This window comes from Triticum urartu, chromosome 1A (assembly GCF_056163025.1).
Source record: "Triticum urartu cultivar PI428250 chromosome 1A, HENAU_Tu73, whole genome shotgun sequence".
NCBI lineage: Eukaryota > Viridiplantae > Streptophyta > Magnoliopsida > Poales > Poaceae > Triticum > Triticum urartu.
Genome location: NC_141873.1, coordinates 219,446,147 through 219,458,797, shown reverse-complemented (window position 1 = coordinate 219,458,797; position 12,651 = coordinate 219,446,147). Strand labels below are relative to the sequence as shown.

At 41.7% G+C, this 12,651-nt stretch overlaps 1 pseudogene; it reads right to left on the bottom strand.

Annotated features, from left to right (window-relative positions):
* Positions 1 to 12,651, bottom strand: part of LOC147990646 (uncharacterized) — a 177,925-nt pseudogene that overhangs the window by 27,739 nt on the left and 137,535 nt on the right.

Below are 12,651 nucleotides of genomic sequence, written 5' to 3'. Positions count from 1 at the left end.
TGTTTGTTTGGTAACCTTGGAAAGTGCACCTTTTGCACCTACCGAGTATCTTTTCTTGGCTATGTTGTTACTCCATAGGGAATTGAAGTTGATAAAGCCAAGATTGAAGCTATTGAGAGTTGGTCGTAGCCCAAAACGGTCACACAAGTGAGGAGTTTCCTTGGCCTCGCTGGTTTCTATAGGCGTTTTGTGAGAGATTTCAGCACCATTGCTGCACCTCCCAACGAGCTTACAAAGAAGGATGTGCCTTTTGTTTGGGGTGCCGCACAGGAAGAAGCCTTCACGGTATTGAAAGATAAGCTGACACATGCTCCTTTACTCCAACTTCCTGATTTTTTTAAGACTTTTGAGCTTGAATGTGATGCTAGTGGAATTGGATTAGGAGGTGTGTTATTAGAAGATGGCAAACCTGTTGCATACTTTTCTAAAAAATTAAGTGGGCCTAGTCTGAACTATTCTACTTATGATAAAAAATTATATGCTCTTGTTCGGACCTTAGAAACATGGCAACATTATTTATGGCACAAGTAATTTGTTATACATTCTGATCATGAATCTTTGAAACACATTAAAAGTCAAGCAAAACTGAATTGTAGACATGCTAAATGGGTTGAATTCATTGAGACTTTCCCTTATGTCATTAAACACAAGAAGGGTAAAGAAAATGTTATTGCTGATGCATTGTCTCGTCATTATACTATGCTTTCACAACTTGACTTTAAAATATTTGGTTTGGAGACCATCAAAGATCAATATGTGCATGATGCTGAATTTAAAGATGTATTGCAGAATTGTAAGGAAGGGAGAACTTGGAACAAGTTCGTTCTTGACGACGCATTTGTGTTTCGTGCTAACAAGCTATGCATTCCAGGTAGCTCCGTTCGTCTTTTGTTGTTGCAGGAGACGCATGGAGGAGGATTAATGGGACACTTTGGCGTCAAGAAGACGGAGGATATACTTGCTACAAATTTCTTTTGGCCAAAGATGAGACGGGATGTTGAGCATTTTGTTGCTCGCTGCACTACATGTCAAAAAGCTAAGTCACGACTCAATCCTCATGGTTTATATATGCATTTGCCTGTACCTAGTGTTCCTTGGGAGGATATATCTATGGACTTTGTTTTAGGTTTACCTCGGACAAAGAAGGGGAGGGATAGCATTTTTGTTGTCGTAGATAGGTTCTCGAAAATGGCACACTTTATACCATGTCATAAAAGCGATGATGTTGTTAATGTTGCTGATTTGTTCTTTCGTGAAATTATTCGCTTGCATGGTGTGCCAAATACTGTTGTTTCAGATCGTGATACTAAATTTCTTAGCCACTTTTGGAGATGTTTATGGGCTAAGTTGGGGACTAAACTGCTTTTTAGTACTACTTGTCACCCCCAAACTGATGGACAAACTGAAGTAGTCAATAGAACATTGTCTACTCTGCTTAGGGCTGTTTTGAAGAATAATAAGAAAATGTGGGAAGAATGCTTGCCTCATATTGAATTTGCTTATAATCGTTCATTGCATTCTACTACTAAGATGTGCCCTTTTGAAATTGTGTATGGTTTCCTACCTCATGCACCTATTGATTTGTTGCCTCTTCCATCTTCGGAGAAGGTTAATTTTGATGCTAAAGAACATGCTGAATTGATTATAAAAATGCATGAGTTAACTAAGGAAAACATTGAGCGTATGAATGCTAAATACAAACTTGCTGGAGTTAAGGGTAGAAAACATGTTGTGTTTGCACCTAGAGATCTTGTTTGGTTATATTTGTGTAAGGATAGATTTCCTAATTTGCGCAAATCAAAGCTAATGCCACGTGCTGATGGTCCTTTTAAGGTGTTAGAGAAAATAAATGATAATGCATATAAACTTGAGCTGCCTGCAGATTTTGTGGTTAGTCCCACTTTTAACATTGCAGATTTGAAGCCTTATTTGGGTGAGGACGATGAACTTTCGTCGAGGACGACTTCATTTCAAGAAGGGGAGAATGATGAGGACATCAATACCATTGTTACACCCACAACCCCTGCTGCTATACATACTGGACCAATTACTAGAGCTCGCGCACGCCAATTGAATTATCAGGTGCTTTCGTTTCTTGGTAACGATTCTAATGTTCATGAGAATATGATGCTGCCTAAATTGGATACGTTTGTTTTGCTTACAAATGAAGGGCCTAGCTTGGACAGGAAAGATGAACCTTGGAGCAAGTTCAAGCATGGAGATGATGGCTTGCGCAAGGGGATCAAGAACGGAGTTACAAGTGATGATTTCAGGACTTTGAAGCCACCATAAGGAGTGCATGAAGCCTTGGACGAAATATACAAGATGCCACTTCATAAATTTCGTCCAGAGGCTATTTTAGGTGCTGCGTCACCTTATTATTGGGCCAGGCCCATGTATTTTCGAAATACTTAAGTATAGGCTGTTTTTAGAGTTCGTATGTGTGGGCAAACAAGAGTTAAGGTTGGTTTCGGACCCCTCCTCCAAGGGCCACGAAATCCCCCCTCTTCCTCCATATATACAGCCCTTAGGGCGTCGTTTAGACTTCGGGTTTTGTTTAGATTAAAAGTTCGCCATAGCTGCAACTTCGCATACTTCGTTTGTGTCTAGCGACCAGACCAAGACGTCACAGAACCCCACCTTGATCAATAAAGCTTTCATCTTATATTCGCAATATCCAGATTGCAATCTCAGTTTCTTGCTTGTTCTTCGTTTCCTCACAGGAAACAGGCCCTCGTGGTCAGGTTGATCCTGCTCCGGTGTGGTCAATAACCCCTCAGAGTTGGTTTAGCGATTGCTAAGGTGCGACGTCCTCGCACGTTCGTAGTAGGATCGTCAAAGTCGACTTCCTCTAAAACGATAGCCACCATCTCATCGAAAGACGGGACACCTTTGCCTCTATCAGTTTTTAATTAGGTGTAGTTAATAGAATTTAGGTGTTTTAAGTGTATTTAAAAGAGTTTTAGGTGTAGTTAACAAAATTTTAGGTGTTTTAGTTGTTTTAGGTGTAGTTAACAGAATTCTAGGTATTTTTTTAGTTAAAGCAATTGTTGTTTTTTTTTAGTTAAAGCAATTTTTCCTGTTATATGCAAATTTGCAGTGGACATGTCATGTTTTGAACATGTCACATTTTGGACATGTCATATTTTTCCGAGTGGCCTATGTTTTGCCAGAAATGTCGATTCGTTTACATTCTGGCAAATTTCAGGCGCTCGATATGTCCTGCTTTCAGAGAAGGTCATGCCGAATTTTGCTAAGTGTTTATTAATTTTGTTTTCGTAATTAAGCATTTTGTTCTCAACATCGACAATGCCTATCCCGCATCCTCATCGTCGACTCGGCGGAGGACTCCCGCTTGAGCCGAGGGGCCATGTCCGGGACTGGGCTCCGCCGGGCTGGTACTAGGTTGTGCTACCTTCTGGTGAGCACGGCTTAGTGAGGAGCCAGCCCGTCGTTGACCCGGAGTTTCTTTGGTGGCAGTCACGTGGGCCTGCATTGGTGCAGAGGCATGAGTCCCCCGCACAGGTGGTACAACACCGTGTCACGGAGGAGAACGCGCACGTCCAACGCTACATGGTTGCGTTGGCGAACGGCAGGTTCTCCAATACCTGGCAGATTCTTTGGGGATCTCACCGGAGCTATGATCTTGTGATGGTTCCTTCTCTTTGGGTGTCCACCGTGGCCCACTAAACCTAGAGGAGCTATTATTCGAGATGTATTAGTGATATTATATGATGATCTTTGCTACAAACTACTATATATGTATTTGATGATGGCTTATTAATTACCTATTAGTTATTTGCTTATTGAATGCAAAAGATAAGCGTGGTTTGTGCTACAAACTACTATATATGTATTCGATGATGGATTATATGATGATCTTTGCTACAAACTAGGTTCGATGATGATCTTTGCTACAAACTACTACAAACTACAAATTTTAGGTGTTCTAGTTGTTATATGATGATCTTTGCTACAAACTACTATATATGTATTCGATGATGGATTATTAATTACCTATTAGGAAATGTTTGACGACGAAAGGGAATTCGCTATGTGTGAGTACTGCAAAGATGAGCGCGGTCTGTGCGACAGGCCTCACCTGGTAGAAGGTCGGCGCTTTAGCATCAAGCTCCAAGAGACCTTCGATGTTGAAACGGTACACAACGATGACAAGTGTTTTTTGTTATTTTTGCACGACTTCTCTGCTTCTTCAACGTGTAATTTCCGTCTTTTACAATTCGACTAGCTTATCCCATGCCATGCAAGACGTTATGTGATAGAGGCAAAGGTGTCCCGATGTTTCGATGAGATGGTGGCTATCGTTTTCTGTGGGAGTCGACCTTGACGATCCGACTACGAACGTGCGAGACGTCGCGCCTTAGCAATCGCTAAACCAACTTCCGAGGGGTTATTGACCACGCCGGAGCACGATCAACCTGACCACGAGGGCCTGTTTCCTGCGAGCAAACGAAGAACAAGCAAGAAGCTGAGATTGCAATCTGGATATTGCGAATATAAGATGAAAGCTTTATTGATCAAGGTGGGGTTCTGTGACGTCTTGGTCTGGTCGTTGGACACAAACGAAGTACGCGAAGTTGCAGCTATGGCGAACTTTTAATCTAAACAAAACCCAAGTCTAAACGACGCCCTAAGGGCTGTATATATGGAGGAAGAGAGGGGAATTTCGTGGCCCTTGAGGGTGGGGTCCGAAACCAACCCTAACTCTTGTTTCCCCACACATACGGACTCTAAAAATAGCCTATACTTAAGTATTTCGAAATTACATGGGCCTGGCCCATTAATAAGGTGACGCAGCACCTAGAATATCCTATGGACGAATATTATGAAGTGGCATCTTGTATATTTCGTCCAAGGCTTCATGCACTCCTTATGGCGGCTTCAAAGTCCTGAAATCATCACTTGTAACTCCGTTCTTGATCCCCTTGCGCATGCCATCAACTCCATTCGTGTTCTTGCTCCAATGTTCATCCTTCTCCAAGCTAGGACCTTCATTTGTAAGCAAAACAAATGTATCCAATTTAGGCAGCATCATAATCTCATGAACATTAGAATCATTACCAAGAAACGAAAGTACCTGGTAATTTAATTGGCGTGCGCGAGCTCTAGTAATTGGTCCAGTATATGTAACAGTAGGGGCTGTGGGTGTAACAATGGTATTGATGTCCTCATCATCCTCCCCTTCTTGAAATGAAGTCGTCCTCGACGGAAGCTCATCTTCCTCACCCAAATAAGGCTTCAAATCTGCAATGTTAAAAGTGGGACTAACCCCAAAATCTGCAGGTAGCTCAAGTTTATATGCATTATCATTTATTTTCTCTAAAACCTTAAAAGGACCATCAGCACGTGGCATTAACTTTGATTTGCGCAGATTAGGAAATCTATCTTTACGCAAATGTAACCAAACAAGATCTCCAGGTGCAAACACAACATGTTTTCTACCCTTATCTCCAGCAAGTTTATATTTAGCATTCATACGCTCAATGTTTTCCTTAGTTAACTCATGCATTTTTAAAATCAATTCAGAACGTTCTTTAGCATCAAAATTAACCTTCTCCGAAGATGGAAGAGGTAACAAATCAATAGGTGCACGAGGTAGGAAACCATACACAATTTCAAAAGGGCACATCTTAGTAGTAGAATGCAATGAACGATTATAAGCAAATTCAATATGAGGCAAGCATTCTTCCCACATTTTCTTGTTATTCTTCAAAACAGCCCTAAGCATAGTAGACAATGTTCTATTGACTACTTCAGTTTGTCCATCAGTTTGGGGGTGACAAGTAGTACTAAAAAGCAGCTTAGTCCCCAACTTAGCCCATAAACATCTCCAAAAGTGGCTAAGAAATTTAGTATCACGATCTGAAACAATAGTATTTGGCACACCATGTAAGCGAATAATTTCACGAAAGAACAAATCAGCAACATTAACAGCATCATCACTTTTATGACATGGTATAAAGTGTGCCATTTTCGAGAACCTATCCACGACAACAAATATGCTATCCCTCCCCTTCTTTGTTCGAGGTAAACCTAAAACAAAGTCCATAGATATATCCTCCCAAGGAACACTAGGTACAGGCAAAGGCATATATAAACCATGAGGATTGAGTCGTGACTTAGCTCTTTGACAGGTAGTGCAGCGAGCAACAAAACGCTCAACATCCCGTCTCATCTTTGGCCAAAAGAAATGTGTAGCAAGTATATCCTCCGTCTTCTTGACGCCAAAGTGTCCCATTAATCCTCCTCCGTGCGCCTCCTGCAATAACAAAAGACGAACGGAGCTAGCTGGAATGCATAGCTTGTTAGCACGAAACACAAATCCATCGTTAAGAACGAACTTGTTCCAAGTTCTCCCTTCCTTACAATTCTGCAATACATCTTTAAATTCAGCATCATTAACATATTGATCCTTGATGGTCTCCAAACCAAATATTTTAAAGTCAAGTTGTGAAAGCATAGTATAACGACGAGACAAGGCATCAGCAATAACATTTTCTTTACCCTTCTTGTGTTTAATGACATAAGGGAAAGTCTCAATGAATTCAACCCATTTAGCATGTCTACGGTTCAGTTTTGCTTGACTTTTAATGTGTTTCAAAGATTCATGATCAGAATGTATAACAAATTCCTTGGGCCATAAATAATGTTGCCATGTTTCTAAGGTCCGAACAAGAGCATATAATTCTTTATCATAAGTAGAATAGTTCAGACTAGGCCCACTCAATTTTTCAGAAAAGTATGCAACAGGTTTTCCATCTTGTAATAACACACCTCCTAATCCAATTCCACTAGCATCACATTCAAGCTCAAAAGTCTTATTGAAATTAGGAAGTTGGAGTAAAGGAGCATGTGTTAACTTATCTTTCAATACCGTGAAGGCTTCTTCCTGTGCGGTACCCCAAACAAAAGGTACATCCTTCTTTGTAAGCTCGTTGAGAGGTGCAGCAATGGTGCTGAAATCTCTCACAAAACGCCTATAGAAACCAGCGAGGCCAAGGAAACTCCTCACTTGTGTGACCGTTTTGGGCTGCGGCCAACTCTCAATAGCTTCAATCTTGGCTTTATCAACTTCAATTCCCTGTGGAGTAACAACATAGCCAAGAAAAGATACTCGGTCGGTGCAAAAGGTGCACTTTCCAAGGTTACCAAACAAACGTGCATCACGTAGAGCAATAAAAACAGCACGTAAATGTTCCAAATGGTCCTCCAAAGATTTGCTATAAATCAATATGTCATCAAAGTAAACTACCACAAATCGTCCAATGAAGGCACGTAAAACTTCGTTCATTAACCTCATGAAAGTACTAGGTGCATTAGTTAACCCAAAAGGCATGACTAACCACTCATATAATCCAAACTTAGTTTTAAATGCTGTTTTCCATTCATCTCCCAATTTCATACGAATTTGATGGTAACCACTACGCAAATCAACTTTGGAGAATATTGTAGAGCCACTCAATTCATCAAGCATATCATCTAGCCTAGGAATAGGATGACGATAACGAATAGTAATATTATTAATGCCTCTACAATCAACGCACATACGCGACGTACCATCCTTTTTCGGCACTAAAATGATAGGAACAGCACAAGGACTAAGGGATTCGCGTATATAACCTTTGTCGAGCAGTTCTTGTACTTGACGCATAATCTCCTTCGTCTCCTCTGGATTGGTACGGTATGGTGCACGGTTGGGTAATGATGCACCGGGAATTAAGTCAATTTGATGCTCAATCCCGCGAATAGGTGGTAATCCCGGTGGCACGTCTTGTGGAAAGACGTCGGCGAACTCCTGCAAAATGTTAGTGACAGCAGGAGGCAAAGAGGAAGGCGCGTCCTCGAATGAAAATAATGCCTCTTTGCACACAAAAGCATAGCAAACAGATTTGCTAAAATCTAGATCATCAATATCAGATTTGGTGGCAAGTAAACATGCACTTTTCAATTTAATTTCAGAAGCAACACTTGATTGTTTATTATTATTAGGCTGCATTTGTTGCTCAAATTCTTTTGCCACAATCTGATTTTCACTCTTAGTTTTCTCCTGTTTTGCTTTATTAGCTCTATTAATATCATCTTTCAAAATGGAATCAGGAGTCATAGGAAGCAAAGTAATATTTTTATCCTTATGAACAAGAGTATACTGATTGTTTCTACCATGGTGAATAGAATTTTTATCAAATTGCCATGGTCTACCAAGTAATAAGGAACATGCTTGCATAGGTACCACATCACAATCAACATAATCAGCATATGTAGAGATACTAAAATGCACACGAACAGTACGTGTTACCTTAACCTTGCCGCTGTTGTTGAACCATTGGATGTAGTAAGGATGTGGATGTGGTCTTGTGGTGAGAGATAGCTTCTCCACCATCTCGATGCTAGCCAAGTTGTTGCAACTCCCTCCATCTATGATCACGCGAACAGAACGTTCCTTCACAACTCCCTTTGTATGGAACAAATTATGCCTCTGATTTTGCTCAGCTTGTGTAACCTGCACACTCAAAACACGTTGAGCAACTAAACATTCATACCTGTCAGCATCTTCAGGAGCCATGTATTGCGTCTCATGATCAGAATCGTCTCCACCGTGTTCGTCACGTGTAATAAGAGCCAAAGTCTCCTCATCATAGTCACTAGCGGACTCATACCCACCATCCTCAGTAACAATCATCACATGCTTAGATGGGCATTCTCTCGCATAATGACCTCCACCCTTGCAACGTCGACAAATAATATCATGTGTCTGCCCTGTTGATGCCATGGATGAAGAAGAGCTCTTTGCAGGCCCAGAAGGTGTGCTCTTGGCAGATAGTGGTGATTGTGCCTGCTTTATTGTATCACGGTTGGAGGTGGCAGCCGACGGAGGCGCCGGTGAAGCAGAACGTGTGGAAGTAGATGATGCACGTGGTGTCCATGAAGAAGGTCGACCTGCAGAAAAGTTAGTCCGCGCCAATGCCTGTCGATCCTGCACTTCACGTTCAGCTTTACAAGCAAGATGGAATAAACGAGTGATATTAGTATACTCCTTATACTCTAGAATCGTCTGAATCTCTCTATTTAATCCACCCATAAAACGTGCAAGCATAGCTTCATTCTCCTCAACAATACCACATCTAATCATGCCAGTTTGTAATTCCTGATAATATTCTTCTACAGAATTTTTTCCCTGTCTTAAGCGCTGCAATTTTTGAAGTAATTCACGTTGATAATATGGTGGAACCCAACGAGTACGCATAGCAGTTTTCAAAGCAGCCCAAGTAGCAGGAATGGGATATAATCTACAATGCTCAGACCACCAAACACATGCAAAACTAGTGAATGCACAAACAGCAGCAGGAACACGTCTCTCCTCGGGATATTGTAAACATGTAAATCGTTGTTCAGTTTCTAACTCCCAAGTAAGATATATATCAGGAACATATCTACCCTCAAATGGTGGAATATTCAATTTTAGTTTAGGGAGATGGTCATGATCTCGTACCTGAGCGTGAGCCCTACCATTGCCATTATTTGCATGTGGACGACCTGATGGTTGCTGTGCTGGTGGTGGCACGTAGTTCTGATTTTGATCAACCTCATCCTCGTAATCGCCAGCAAAATCACCCTCCTCCGCATCAGCAGCAGGAGCCACAGAAGTAGCAACAGCAGCACCAACAGTTTGGCCAGGTGCAAGAGGGAGACGGCTCGCTCGGCGGAGGGCTGTTTCACGATGTGTAGGTAGTCGTCGTTGTTGTTGTTGTAGAGGTGCGTTAGGTGCAGCCGGTGGTGGTGGTGGAAGACGCGCGAGCAATTCATTAAACCTGTCATCGAGCTTTGTTTCGAACGTCTTCTCCATGTCATCTATCTTCTCCATGGCCTCTTCAAATCTATTTAGCACATCCTGCACCTGTCCATTCATCATTTGCTGAAATTTATCATGCAACTCCTGATTCGTCATGTTCTCCCAGTCAGTCTCGTCGGCTTGTGATCCTGCCATGGTTAGCAACAATAGAAAACACACAAGAATATGATCCTACAGAATACTAACAAGAGGTGGTGGTGGCGGGTGTCACAAATCCGTCAAGCAAATCTCAAATTCTTACCAGTTCTTACCCAGCAGCAGGCGGTGATCGGCAACCGTTGTAGTCAAAACTCTCAAAAGCTTGGATAGAGCGATTGCCAGGGAGAGTCAAACGCACGACGTAGAGGTATGTGGAGCTGGGAAGGCTTATAGTATGGTAGCAAAAAGGGTCAGCAATAATCAATTCAGAGATGCAAAGTTGAATAAACGCTCAACGACGGTACTGTGCTGGTCCTAGGCTAGACCGTGCTAGAGACGCGAGCCTAGAACACTAACAAAATCACGGCGCTGCACGTAAATAAGGGAAAAGCACACTCTGGAACTTTTTTTTTTCGCTTTTTTTTTTTTGCGCTCCTCTTTTTTTTTTTTTTTTTTTTGCGCTCCTCTTTTTTTTTTTTTGCGAAAATTACTATAATGGCGAGTGTCTCAAAACTCTTCCCTCGTCAAACTGATAGGATGGGCACGAAATTTTTTTTTCACTTTTTTTTTTTCAGAAATCAGGGCAGCGACGACGAAAAAGTGCGACAAAAAATCACTATGATGGCACGTGGCTCAAAAGACTCAGAAAAGCCTAAAAATAGGATAGGGAAAAAATATTTTTGCCCGTGAAAATTTTGGCCTAAAAACTGCCCGGGGGTCTCCAGACTCTTTTTTTTTTTTTTTTTTCGACACCTACGCAGGCAAGGAAACACGAATCGGAATTGAGATTGATCTCAAAAACAAACCTAATATGAGAAGAACTCGGATTGGTGGTGGATATATGGTGGTGGTATATGGCAGCGGTGGTGGTATATGGTAGCGGTGGTGGTATATGGATAGAGATTGATGGTGGTATATGGATACGGATTGGTGGTGGTATATGGATATGGATTCAGAGGGGTGGCGGATAAGCAAAAGTGGTAGATGGGCGATGATGATGGTGCGGCGGCGGCGTGACAACTTGTGACCAGAACTCGAAACTCTAAAAGACTAGACTCTAAGACCAGCAACTTGACACGACGATGCAACCGCAAATTCAACAAAGCAAAAACCCTAAAAAGATTATGCAAAGGCTCAGATTGGTTCGGATATGATGAACTAACCCTAATTTTTTTTTCTGGCTTTTTCGTGGACTGTAGGTATGAAGAACAGACTCAATCTAATCTACGAAAAACTGTAAAATCTCACCGAGCAACCTGGAAATCTGATACCACTTGATAGAGGCAAAGGTGTCCCGATGTTTCGATGAGATGGTGGCTATCGTTTTCTGTGGGAGTCGACCTTGACGATCCGACTACGAACGTGCGAGACGTCGCGCCTTAGCAATCGCTAAACCAACTTCCGAGGGGTTATTGACCACGCCGGAGCACGATCAACCTGACCACGAGGGCCTGTTTCCTGCGAGCAAACGAAGAACAAGCAAGAAGCTGAGATTGCAATCTGGATATTGCGAATATAAGATGAAAGCTTTATTGATCAAGGTGGGGTTCTGTGACGTCTTGGTCTGGTCGTTGGACACAAACGAAGTACGCGAAGTTGCAGCTATGGCGAACTTTTAATCTAAACAAAACCCAAGTCTAAACGACGCCCTAAGGGCTGTATATATGGAGGAAGAGAGGGGAATTTCGTGGCCCTTGAGGGTGGGGTCCGAAACCAACCCTAACTCTTGTTTCCCCACACATACGGACTCTAAAAATAGCCTATACTTAAGTATTTCGAAATTACATGGGCCTGGCCCATTAATAAGGTGACGCAGCACCTAGAATATCCTATGGACGAATATTATGAAGTGGCATCTTGTATATTTCGTCCAAGGCTTCATGCACTCCTTATGGCGGCTTCAAAGTCCTGAAATCATCACTTGTAACTCCGTTCTTGATCCCCTTGCGCATGCCATCAACTCCATTCGTGTTCTTGCTCCAATGTTCATCCTTCTCCAAGCTAGGACCTTCATTTGTAAGCAAAACAAATGTATCCAATTTAGGCAGCATCATAATCTCATGAACATTAGAATCATTACCAAGAAACGAAAGTACCTGGTAATTTAATTGGCGTGCGCGAGCTCTAGTAATTGGTCCAGTATATGTAACAGTAGGGGCTGTGGGTGTAACAATGGTATTGATGTCCTCATCATTATGTCTTGGAGAAGATGGGTTTTGAAGATCATGAAAGCATGGAGACAAAGATAATTCAACTAAGGACCCATCATGGTTATGATTTTGCTGTAAATCTATACAATTCTGTGAACTCATCCAATTTTGGTTGCCTGAATTGGGAAGCCCTTTGCAAGGCATATGATTTTCATGAGGGTATGCTTCTCACCTTCGATCTTGGTGATCCTGACATCGACGAAAAGAATATGACCATTTGGGTCCTTGTTGACACGCTTTCAGTTCTACCGCTGTGTGAGTTTCTCAAACATATTTATTAAGTAATTTATATTGTTTATTTCAAAATATTTGACAGCTTATTTCCATTGACAGCTTATTTTCATTCTTCAAAAAATGTACGGAAAATGGTAGACAGAACCTACTACTACAATGATGAAGCACAATTAACTAATAAGGAGAAAGATGGTCTTA